We start from the raw sequence: 12,961 nt of genomic DNA, 5'->3' as shown, positions 1-12,961 counted from the left end.
GCACCGCGTACAAGCTTCCAATTTTTGCATGTTTCTTCCTTAGACTTGCGTGTATTGCCTCATGGTGTAAAAGGCCAAAGCAACAAGGACGAAAACGAAGGGAGAACTAGACAGGACGCGGCATATTGCCTGTCGTCAAGCGATGGCCGCCGGTGAGGCCAGTGAAGGGCTCCCAATTCGCGATACAGACTTGCACTAGGAGAGTTCTAACGCATTACAGCCGCACTCTAAAAAAAAGGGTGTCATGGGGTACACCCATAGGGGGTGTAAGTGCTTGTCACATATACTACACCCTTTGGGGGAATACAAGTGCACCCCAAATATGGGAGTACGTGTACACCCGTTGGTGTGGTGCACATGTACACCTTTTTCTACAGAAATCTCACTCGAAGGGAACACAGGTGCACCCCATTCAATGGTGTACAGCTACACCTCTTTCAACACCCAATGAAATGAAAGGGAACACAGATGCACCCCGTCCGAAGGTGTACCATTGTACCGCTTCATAAACCCGCCTCACTCAAAGGCAACACAGATGCAACCCGCTCAATTGTGTACTATTACTCCCCTTTCTACACCTACTACTCTCAAAGGGAACACAGGAGCACCCCGTTCAATAGTGTACCTCTTTCTACACCCACTGAATTCGAGGAGAACACAGATGCACCCGATTCAAAGGTGCATGGTCACACCACTTTATGCACCCGTTTCATAACTTCATAAACCTATTTAAGACATCAAGGAAAACAGTAAAAAATGTATGCGCCCCGGTGATTGCAAAAAGGCAGGTAAACGGACACACGGTATTGTTTTCAAATCTCATAGAAGTTTATTAGACAGCCTATTCCGTAAACAAGCACAAACTTGCAAGCAATCTGTTAAATACAAGATGTAGACCTTCGAAGGTTATCTAATCGATTTATTCTGATGGAGCCTCCGATTGAGCCTGGCGCAACGTTCCTTGCCTGGCGTTGTCTCCCCGTGCCCCGCGGCTCTCGAGCGCTCGGTGCGAGTGCAGCCGATGGTCACGAGCCGATGGGCGCCAGCTTGCCAGCCGCTACACAACACAATCCGTGATATCTGAAGACGTACAAAGAAGCTTTTACACAACTGAAAAGATTACTAAGCAAACAAGAACCGGGGGTGAGTCTTAGGTAGTGTCCATTCTGCCAGTAGCCCGTAGAATTATTTCCACAAATATCCACCGGCAGTCGCCGTTAATTCATCGAACGACGTTTCATCGACAGCTCAGATTAGCTTTTCTATTTTAGCTTCTCTCCTTTCTTTTCTTGTAATGAGCCGCCCCAGAATGTATCCGCGAAGTGAAGTGTATGGGGACAGGTGGGCTAACATTTTTGTAATTAGCCGCCGCAGACTGTCGCCACGAAGCGGCGCGAACGGGTCGGCTGGGTCGGTGAGCACGCGCCTCATAGACACACGCGCGACAAAATGTCCCTACACCGTGCATTTTGCGTAACGAGTGACAATGAAACGTTAGTGTCGATGAAACGTGTCTACAAAACGTGCATCGACAAAAACGTGTTTTCACAAAACGCCAAAAGAATAAGAAGGTCAGTATTCCACCTGCAGTTGTCACATGATTGTATACAGCTAATGGCAGGCGACTGCAGATAGAACTTCGGGGAAATTATTCTCCCGGCTGCTAGAAAATAGACACTGCCTAATTCTAGAGGTAATCCGGAACGGAACGGTCAGTTGTTGCAAAGGAGTAGGTTGCAGTGCACTTACGATGAAAATACCGCACTTGAAATATGTACTCCAATATATATGTCGACACGGGCACTGCAGAACCACACAAACACAAAAACGAAAAGAAAGGGGACCGTGAAGATTCAACACGATGTGGCCGAAGCAGTAATTTGCCGAACCGAACACTAAACACATCACATAACTTCCTTGGGCTTTTTTGAAGAAATCCCGTGTTGCCGATACACGCGTAGGACTTTTCAAACACTGGAAATCTTGGTACACTCGAATACGTTGTCGCGGGCGAAATATGATCGCAGCACAGCACACAAGCAACTAGGCCGGGAAGCAGACATTCCGAGGTCGAAAAAAGCTACTACGTCATCCGTGAAAGCTTTACCACGTGATCACCTCCTGCCGTATCCGCGCTCAGACAGAGGAGTCGAGGGATAAAAAAAGCCTTCGGTTCATTGGTCCGGCAACTGCGCGCCTTCTTCCATGCTTTCAGCTTAGGAAGAGAAAGAAAAAGAAATGAGTATGAAAAGTGCAGCTCTTTCAAGGCCAAAAGGGGCCACCCTCGCAAAGGCTTATCTTGAGGGGCAACCCAACAATGAAAGGATTTGTCGCTTATATCCTCTTGAAAGTTCGACCCAAAGTTAATAGTGCAGTGGATGCTATCCGTGGCCTTGGCCTTCAGGCTGGTGCCGTGCTCTGCCTTATCTCTAGCTTGGAGACTGTAGTCACGTGATCCTACTCGGAGACCCGATTGGCCTAAAACAAGCATAGCGTCCACTCTACTGTCAATACCGAGGGAACACGATAGCTCCATACTTCATAAGAAACTGCCCATCCCAAAGAGTGACCTCCATGGGGGAATCCAAGAACAAGCTGATCGGGGCGCGTGGCTAGCGTGGCGGTGCATTGGTACACCTAGATGTTTTTAAGGGAGAGGGGGATGCTCATTGTCGGTGTACAAGCACACTGGCTGGGCAACGGAGGGTGCGTCTTTCAGGAAAAGGGTGCATGAGCGCCTGATGCACCCGACTACACCCTTTTTTTCTTAGAGTGCGCCGAGTGCTGCACGGAGAACAGGCCCCGAACGAACTTGCCGAATGCACCCAGTGCAGACTGATGCTGTCGTCATAGATGTTGTAGAAAAGTACTGACCTCAAACCGAAACTAGCACCTTTTTGTTCGACGTGACGGGTGGGAATGCGAGAGCGCAGTCGCTGCCATCGTTTAAACGTTGGCTGCTGCAACGTGGAACTTACATTTGCGATGACTTCCACTTAAGCAACTCGGCTGTCAGAGATATCTACAGACGGCTTAAGTTTCCGAAACCAGTTGACTACAAAACAGCATACGCTTGAGGAAATTGATGGCACTGTACGCGCAAGAGCTTGCTTCGTTTTAAGCATAGTATAATGAGTGAACCACTGAAAGGATACGGCTTAAATCTAGTTCTGTGGAACATCTAGCAATACGTTTCAAGGCTTGTATTTCCCTGGTGAGGGCATTCAGAACGAGAGCTTTTTTAAAACAAAATATGACGGGGCAAAATAGCTGCCGTTCAAATATGACTTTGCTTGAGTCTCGGGCAACGTCTCCATGTTTAGCCTTCCTGGACGCTGAGTGAATACGTCACAGGTTTCTGCTGTGGGAGCTTTTGTCGAAAAATGTTCTACTTGTCACCCATACACAAATGATGCTAGATTTCGCGGCCTCTGTGATTGTCCTGGGCCTTCTCATTACACACTGGTAGGTTTCAGCGTCTGTACGGCTACAAAACGACTCAAATTTCGCAAATAAAAGACGGGCAGTCAATTCCTCCCTTCGTGAAATATCAGACGCTTACAATTCAAGCTCGCGTTTGAGTTTGTGGCCCGCGGGACGCGATTTCGAGCAGAAAACCAACTTTTTCTTTCAGTTCCGTTGTGCGAATGCCTCATCGTAGCAGACGAACTCTCGTCGTCTGCTCTCGCTCCTCGCCTGGCCGAGGCATGACGGGATTGTCGGCGCTAGAGAGCCCAAAGACGACGTACAGCGAGCGGCGTGAACGCTCGCCTCCCCGCGCTGTCTCGTGCTCTCGTGCACCGCCTAGGGATCGCGGGGGATTTTTCGTCAAAAGTTGCGAAGTTGAGCGCGCGCAGGGAGGAGGAAACTTTGCGGCGTTCTTTTGGTCACTCCCCCCGCTACGTCAAAAAGCGAAGAATGTTTTGCTCCACGAGTTTAGCTACCCAGGCTAGCGGTTGTAACGCACTGGCTAAATCGCTCATCTACAGCGAGTGACTCGTCGTAACTCTAAAACGGCTGACCGACTACACGCTGTATAAATATCCCCATAACCCAATTTGCTTTTTTTCACCCAGTCTCAACTAAAATGTGCATCATTTTTTTGTCTTTTTTTAGCAAGCCGGCTTTGGTGCGTTCAGAATCCTGAGGCAAGGTTGACGAAATGAATTTGCGCCAAAAACGTGCGTACGACAAAACGTAAGAAAAAAAAATCGTATTCAGAAAACAAAATTATCGTAACTTTTGCGCAGGTTACGATGGAATCCTACGACAGTTCCGGAGCTGTCTTAGGCACTTTTTACGAGCAAATAAACATGGCTGACATCGTCGCTCTCGCGAAGACCAACGGACATTTATTAAAGCGAAAGCTTTATACGTCTCGTTGTTCGGTCGACCTTCAAAGTCCTCGAGAGAAAACACATTTGCGACATGAAAGGTACGCAAACACATAGGCCACACGAAAGGTACCAAAACTTTTACGTGACATCTGCGAACGTGCGTCGGCACTGGGGCTGTCGCTTTCAAGTCGTCTTAGGCCTAACATAAGAGACCCTCTGAATTTTTTTTTTTTTTTTGCGTGCTCTTCTCGTGCGTTCCGACTTCAGGCAGTCAGAAAAAAAAGAAAAAAATACTTGAAACCGACAACGATGAACATGAATGATGAATCCACAAATGCCCGGGAAAAGCTACAACGGCAACGAACCCACCGACCAAGCGACCGCCAAGGGCGAGCTCGGCAGAATATAGGCCTAGCAAGGCACTCCGACGTGTTCCGACGCAGCGTTGCTCCGACGGTCCTTGGCCAAGACCGTCTGCCCACGACCGGCTGGCTTGCTGAATAGAATATTCCCGCGCGACCCTTGTGGACCCTTCCCGTATGGACAGTTTGATCGCTGGCCTCAATTTTAGTTTAAGAGGTCAATCTCTTCCCCTTGTCATCTCCTTGTTTTTCGATTAAAAATTAAAACCAACCATTACAGACCTAAAAAAAAAAAAGAAACTAAATTTGATTGTTTGTTACGATTCGAGCGCCCCGGTGAAGTGAAATCAGAGAGAGAGAGAAAAATAGAGAAAGAGAGAGAGAAAGGGAACATGTTTATTATATATGCAGTAAAGAGGTTTTTTTTGCGCGACACAGGGGACAATTACAAGCGAGTAGACACGGACAAGCGCAAACGTTCAACTACTTTATTCGTGCGCAATCGACCACGAACATCCAGACAGAGCATGCGCAGCACGCTACACAGACGAAAAAAAAAACTGAAAATAGATAGTAAAGTCATCCACCAAGACACATTCCACGATAGTCATTATCGAACCAGCAACCCGGATAAAAACTGCACTTCACTTTCAAACAAAGAAACCGAGGTATCGCTGACACAGTCATGGTTCTTCTTTATATAAAAAGCTTCCATCAATTCTCTGGCTGTGCTGTCTTTGCTTCTACCCAAGATCCTAATCTCCCGAAATCGCGCATCACACCCACAGTCGGCACAGTGAGTAGGCAAGTGTGCATTGCCTTTATTCCTGATCGAGAATTCATGTTCCCGTGCGCGGTCATTAACGCAGCGACCAGTTTGACCAATATATACTTTCCCACACGAGAGCGGAATCTCGTATACCACCGCTGTGGCACAATCCACAAACGGTCGGGCGTGCTTTTTGTTGCAGCCACTTGTCTTTTCTCTTCCCGAGGAAATCCTCGGGCAAAGGCCCGCAAGCTTGCGTGGCGCAGAGAATACGAAAGGTACATTGTACCTATTCGCTACCTTCTTGAGGTTGTGGGACACTTTGTGTATATATGGCACCACTTCTGGTCTACACTTCCTTTGTGGCGGCTCTGGCCGCGTCCTCTGCTTTTCCTTGGTCTTCTTTTCCTTGGACGCGGCCAGAGCCGCCACAAAGGAAGTGTAGACCAGAAGTGGTGCCATATATACACAAAGTGTCCCACAACCTCAAGAAGGTAGCGAATAGGTACAATGTACCTTTCGTATTCTCTGCGCCACGCAAGCTTGCGGGCCTTTGCCCGAGGATTTCCTCGGGAAGAGAAAAGACAAGTGGCTGCAACAAAAAGCACGCCCGACCGTTTGTGGATTGTGCCACAGCGGTGGTATACGAGATTCCGCTCTCGTGCGGGAAAGTATATATTGGTCAAACTGGTCGCTGCGTTAATGACCGCGCACGGGAACATGAATTGTCGATCAGGAATAAAGGCAATGCACACTTGCCTACTCACTGTGCCGACTGTGGGTGTGATGCGCGATTTCGGGAGATTAGGATCTTGGGTAGAAGCAAAGACAGCACAGCCAGAGAATTGATGGAAGCTTTTTATATAAAGAAGAACCATGACTGTGTCAGCGATACCTCGGTTTCTTTGTTTGAAAGTGAAGTGCAGTTTTTATCCGGGTTGCTGGTTCGATAATGACTATCGTGGAATGTGTCTTGGTGGATGACTTTACTATCTATTTTCAGTTTTTTTCGTCTGTGTAGCGTGCTGCGCATGCTCTGTCTGGATGTTCGTGGTCGATTGCGCACGAATAAAGTAGTTGAAAGTTTGCGCTTGTCCGTGTCTACTCGCTTGTAATTGTCCCCTGTGTCGCGCAAAAAAACCTCTTTACTGCATCATGAACCAACTAGGCCAACAACAAGTTTTAATTATTATATATGATAGGATTCCCGTCTGAGTGGTGTGAGATCGGACGCGGACTGAAATGGTGCTCGTTTTCTATATCACGCTGGAAGCCATTGACAACCCACGCTTCTTCTGCAAACTTCGAGTGTTTATGCGGAATTGTTTGTCTACCTTGTGGGAACCATTGGGTTCCCTCTATCCCTATCCAGGCCTAGCTTCAAGCAGGCCGTGGGAGTCGTCGTCACCAATGGCGTCGGCCTCCCGGATGCAAGGAACCACGAGGCCGAATTCCCCGAAGGGGCCGGCTCTCCCTTGCCCATTTGGGTGAACGCGCCTTCGGCACACCCTTGAGAGTTATAATGGACGCGACTGCTAGTGGCCTCCCCGGGCGCGTCCATTCTCCGAGGCTACATAAGCTGGCCCCGAAGGTTGGCCAGAGGCTCTCGTCGGCGGAGGCCCTGGCTCTACGGAGCTCGGTTTTTCTTTGTGGGCCTCCGACTTCCCGTGAATCTGTCTAATGCGGCAGCGCGGGAAACCGACCGGGTGATACTGGCAATTGAGCCAGCGCCCAGACTTTTCATTGTCTAAGAGCGAAGCGTGTTGGCATTTCAGTCAATAAACACGTCTTTATCCGGACCCAAAGAACCCTCTGTGTTTCTAAGTGGTGACAGCCCCAAAAGGGCGAATCCCACATCTGGCGCCCCAACGTGCGGCTTACCGTGGACTGCAAAGACAGCAGCATCCATCTCCTTTCGCTAAAATAGCGAACTAGGTCAATTTCCGGCCAAGGATCAAACAGGTGGACAAAGGGAGAGGCGAACGCCCGACACCCAACGCCACTCAACGGCTTAGTGGCCACGTCAGCCACGCACGGACACAATGGAGTGTCTTTTCAGCCGAGCTCGCTTCCAAACGGAGGTGACTAAACGCCCGGAATACGTCCGAGGCATTCCCTTTCGGGACGACGCCAGCCTACTTCGCTGGGGAGGCGCACCTGCGCTTTTCGAGGTCAAGCCCGTTCTCGAACAAAGCACGGTGACGCAACACGAAGCAAGTGCAGTTTTTTGCCTTCGAGACGGCTCGCGGGGCCCACCCAGAGTGGACACCCCGTCAGCGCACAAACTAAAAGCGTATCTCGGAGCGAGAAAATGCGCTGTGCCTGCAACACCGGTCCCAGTCTAGCGAGGTTGCGGAGACCGCCGATGGTGCCCTTCGTCGCCGCGTCGACGGACCAGTAGCCATCAGGTTGACCAAGCGACCCCGGAACAAAGGCCCCCCGGGAAAACTGAGTGAGTCAAAATGATTTCCTTTTTACTCCGTCTTTCCTTCCCGCTATCAAGGGACAGAGGACTGGCGTGAGCATGGTTTTCGGCTACTAGAATTGAGTATGTTCCGTTTACCCGCGATCGACTCCGGCCAAAAGTCAGTGAGCGTCGCATGCAACAATAACGTTAGGAACCCTTGAGGGCCACCTATCAAGTTGCAACCCCGTAAAAGCGACGTTAATTGTGAAAACGCCGCGGGGTCCGGGAGCAGTTCAATCGTGCTACCGGGCAGTGCAACAGGTTGAACTGCGTCCCGAGATGATTGCGTGTCCGATTAAGGTAACCGCCATGCGGTCACTGGACGAGATCGTGAGCCGCGGAACTCGAAGTGTTCGTTGGGAATCGACGGTAGCACCGATGAGTTTTTGATGCCCAGCAGAACGATCCGGGGTGTAAATATGTGAATAGTTGTAAATATTTTCGCGGACTCTGCGGAGTCGGGCGGTGCGTCCGCCGGGCGGTACGCTCGCCACTAACGTCGCTAAGCAACTCGTATTGTTGCAGACGGGCTTTGGCAGCCGGGCAGCGTACTCGCCGGGTCGAGCAACTCGTGTTGTTGCCGATCGGTGCCGTAATAGTCTGGTATTGCTATTGGCACGGGGTTTCTTTTTTTTATTTGGGATCGGTTTCTGTCCTTGCTGATGCGGATAAACTCGTGCTACGTCGCTTGGCCTCTACGAACATTGCAGTTCAAGGTGGCTGTCCTGCGCGGCTGGGAGGTGCATTCGGTGCTCTCCTTTGTTCGCGTTGGCCAGGGCAGCACGCGGCTCCAAGACTTTTCGAAGTTAGGTCGCTGTGCTATACCTGGCCACAGGCATTTGTGTTTTAGTCTCAGGTAAAAGCTAACATGTTTGAAAAATAACAATGTTGGCGAGCCTGCCCGATTGCAGCCCTGCATCGTTTCAATATCACAAGAAAGGACAGGGTGGTGCATTTGACATTTCATTGCGCCCGCAAATCGAAGCGATTAGGCATCGTTAGCAAAAGCAGCTACAAAGAACTTTGCCTAGTCGATCAGTCACCAACAAATCCATTGTCCGGGGTGACGCGAGTTAGCTTGGTATGTGGACATGCGTGTTCACATTAAGCGGAGTCGTGGAACTATTTTCACAATAACTTCGCGAGCCGAGCCAGTGCGATGCACGTGACTCACGGCAAAAAAGACACCTTTGTCTCTGCCTCTTTTTATCTCTGGGGCCTTGTGCACCTAGAGATTGGTCGAGTGTCCTCAGTTGGACGGCTCCACCTTGCTCGGAATTTCCGAAGCTTCCTTCTTGGGGAACGAAACGGGAGAGGGGGGCAGAGCGCAGGCGGCATTCCAGTTCCCGGCGGTTCCTGGGTCATGGTTCCACACCGAAGCTGCATTGACGCCAGGGAGCGTCATCGTCGCCGTCGCCGGCCTGCCTGTCCAGATCCGGCTCCTCGGCTGCTGGCCAAGATGGCGGCAGCCACCCTCCCCCTGCCTGGACTCGTCTCCAGGCCAGCAACACGTGGCCTCTCGTCGCAGACCCAAGCTGTGGACCCGTGCCGACAGCAAGCAGCTCGCATCCCGTCACGGACCCGGTGACAGTGCCCGTGCCACATGGTGCGTCCCCAAGAAGAGACGCCCCGCCGCCGTACTTTCCGCGGTTCCGCGAACATTTCATCGGGGAGTGACCGGGCCGTTCCTTTCTGCCCCCGGCCGGGCCCCTACTTGGACCCTTCAGCGCTGCTCCGGTAAGCCTGCCACGAAGCGTGGGCTGAAGAGTTCGACTGTACCCGGGGTACTGTCAAGCAACGAGCTAGAGTTTTCAGCATGTACCGCGCTGATCGTTTTTTTATTTCTTTGTTTTTCTTCGCGGCATGCTCCTTCGCTCTAGCGTTTCGTTTTTTTATTTTGTTTTGAGAGCCGGTAGGCCATTTTATTTTTAGGCCTACCTTAGCCTTGAGAAGGGGGGAGTGTGGGAACCATTGGGTTCCCTCTATCCCTATCCAGGCCTAGCTTCAAGCAGGCCGTGGGAGTCGTCGTCACCAATGGCGTCGGCCTCCCGGATACAAGGAACCACGAGGCCGAATTCCCCGAAGGGGCCGGCTCTCCCTTGCCTATTTGGGTGAACGCGCCTTCGGCACACCCTTGAGAGTTATAATGGACGCGACTGCTAGTGGCCTCCCCGGGCGCGTCCATTCTCCGAGGCTACATAAGCTGGCCCCGAAGGTGGGCCAGAGGCTCTCGTCGGCGGAGGCCCTGGCTCTACGGAGCTCGGTTTTTCTTTGTGGGCCTCCGACTTCCCGTGAATCTGTCTAATGCGGCAGCGCGGGAAACCGACCGGGTGATACTGGCAATTGAGCCAGCGCCCAGACTTTTCATTGTCTAAGAGCGAAGCGTGTTGGCATTTCAGTCAATAAACACGTCTTTATCCGGACCCAAAGAACCCTCTGTGTTTCTAAGTGGTGACAGCCCCAAAAGGGCGAATCCCACAACCTTCTTGTTCTTTTCTGTGTCCTTGCGCTGTTTTAATTTTTATTCATAAAATAGAAACTAGCCCAAACTTCCACGTTAGTCAACTTGTTTTCCGAGACAGCGGTGAGGAACGCTGTCGTCGAAAAGGGACTCTCATCGATTGTATCTCCGTATTTTGTATGATATAGAGCTCAAATGAACGCTGTAGGGATTAACACGGTATGTACATTTTCTTAATAGTATGACATTTTTATTCTGACAAGACGGTACGTCACTCCCAAGCTATAAGAGTTCGTGCAAACTACGCGATGCCGGTCCAACCTTTCTTTGCCGAGTGTCATGTCAGCGTCGAGTTCCGATAGTAAAAGATCGGTCCCGAAACGCTTACCAAGACGCGGTCCTACAGCGCGAATCCAGCACTTCGATCAAGCGCGCGCGTCCGCTCCGAGTGTGAACAGGTATTTATGTGGCTCTTGCTGACACTCTCGTCGTTCAAACGTATGTTCTTTAACGTCAGCTGCTCCTGCATCTTCGATGTCGCTAAAAACGCCACGGCGATTTGTTTCTATCTACGCCGCTTTGCAAACGACTGGCACGGGCCGTCTTCTTCTAGCAACGTTGACAGTTGTGTTGATTTCGTAGCGATCGAGTCCGTAGCGGTCACCGAAGGCGGTTATCCCGGCGATCGGCATTCGGGCGCGTTTGAATCGTGTTAGCGTTCGCGTATCACAGCACGGACGCGAACCCCAGACAAGCGGTGGCAGAAAGGCCGTCTGTGTTTGTTATTAAAAATCGACCTGGGGGGGGCCCGAACTCAACTTCGAACTGCTCCAAACCACGCCGAGCTCTCCGATTGGTTGTTTGTGTTTCCGAAGACGCCGTCGCCATAGCAACAGCCCGTTCTCGCGGGAATCAGGAGCTTGGGTTACACCGGAAGTTATAGGTTTTTCGTCCCATCTTCTTACAATGTTCTTAACTTACGAACTTCTTAGCTAAGTTGTCGTTACCTAAGAAGCTCTTCGTGCAACTGGCCTCTGCTTCACTCATGCGTCGAAAGGGGTTACAAAGTGGCAGCAAATCGCGTCACATGGGCCGCCGTGTCAAGCTGTCATATGTGAAGTGAAGGACCGTCACAAAGAACCACCACAAGTGATTGTTACGTCACACGATTCTGTGACGGCACAATGTCACGTGACTCTGGTGTGTTCATATCACGAAACGTTACGTGACTTCATGACGTCAGTCACATGACGGCAGGGTCTCACATGACATCATGAGACACCCTGACATCACGCGACACCAAGCCGTTGCGTCACGTCATGAAGTTACATGACTGTGACGTCAAGTGACGTTATAATATTATGTGACACCGTGATGTCACGGCACATCATGGCGTCGTGTGACGTCAAAGTCGCTTGACCTTGTGACGTCACGTGACATCACAAATACACTTAGCATACGCCCAGCGCATTTACAGCATAATTTTCGCCTCTCGGTCTCTTGTCAGCGTGATCGAAGCTAGAGTAATTATATATATATATTTTTTTTTCATTTCCAATAAATCATAGGGTTGTCACTTGTCTTCAAAGTACCGCGAAGATACGCACCGTTCAAATGAAGCGTAATTTCAGGATCTGTCGCGACAGTTGCCCCGAAAAAAGACAAGAAAACACACACACACACGCACACGCACATGCAGAGACACACACACAAACACACGCACACCCACACATACATACCCACACAGACACACAGGCACACACACACACACACAAAAACAGGAACAGAAAGCACTGAGCCACCAGACGTTGCCCAGAACGCCCCCAGAATTTCCGGGTGTTGCCGGAAGGCACCGCTTCGTTACCGCGGTGTGACCCACATTCGCCTCTTCGGCGAGGAGCGGAATTTGCGGAAGAAAAAGCCCCCTTTTTCCCGAAAGTATGGGAGGTCGCTTTAGGGAACGGGACGGAAACGAAAAATACAAGCATATTACACAACAGCACACACACACACCCCCCCAAAAAAAAAGAAACGCAACGAGGACGGTGTTTGAACATCCACTGTAGTACTCCGTCTCGCCTTCCGATGGAACATAGGGGACGTTACGAGCCAGCGAAACCAATCCAATGCCGTCTGGGTGTTACGTGACCTACAAAAGGGGCACGCAGCGACGGACCGGGTGCTTTAGTCACGTGATACATTCGCAGCACTGGATTGGCTGGGAGGGCACGTAAGAAATAAGCTGAGGTCCGTCCTAAAATAAAAAAAAAAAAAAAAAATCTTCACTTTCATTTACAAAAAAAAAAAAAAAAAAAAAAGAAATGGAGCTTTTACTGATATGCTGCAGGCTGATTCGAGGAGTAATGGTTTTCGAGGAAGGACGGAATCATCGAAAACGACCCCAAGAACACAAGATTCCGACTTTGAAAAAAAAGTTTAAAGCGGCATTCTTTCATTTTTATTTTTTGAATCTTTCACGGGTCGTTAGGTTCGATTTGGAGTTCAAAAAGGCGTTCTCAAAGTGCGTCGTCCCGTTCTGGGCGGCAGCTTCTTTGGATTGGCACT

Source organism: Ixodes scapularis, unplaced genomic scaffold (assembly GCF_016920785.2).
Source record: "Ixodes scapularis isolate PalLabHiFi unplaced genomic scaffold, ASM1692078v2 PGA_scaffold11__112_contigs__length_91849675, whole genome shotgun sequence".
Lineage (NCBI taxonomy): Eukaryota > Metazoa > Arthropoda > Arachnida > Ixodida > Ixodidae > Ixodes > Ixodes scapularis.
This window is presented reverse-complemented; position numbering follows the sequence as displayed.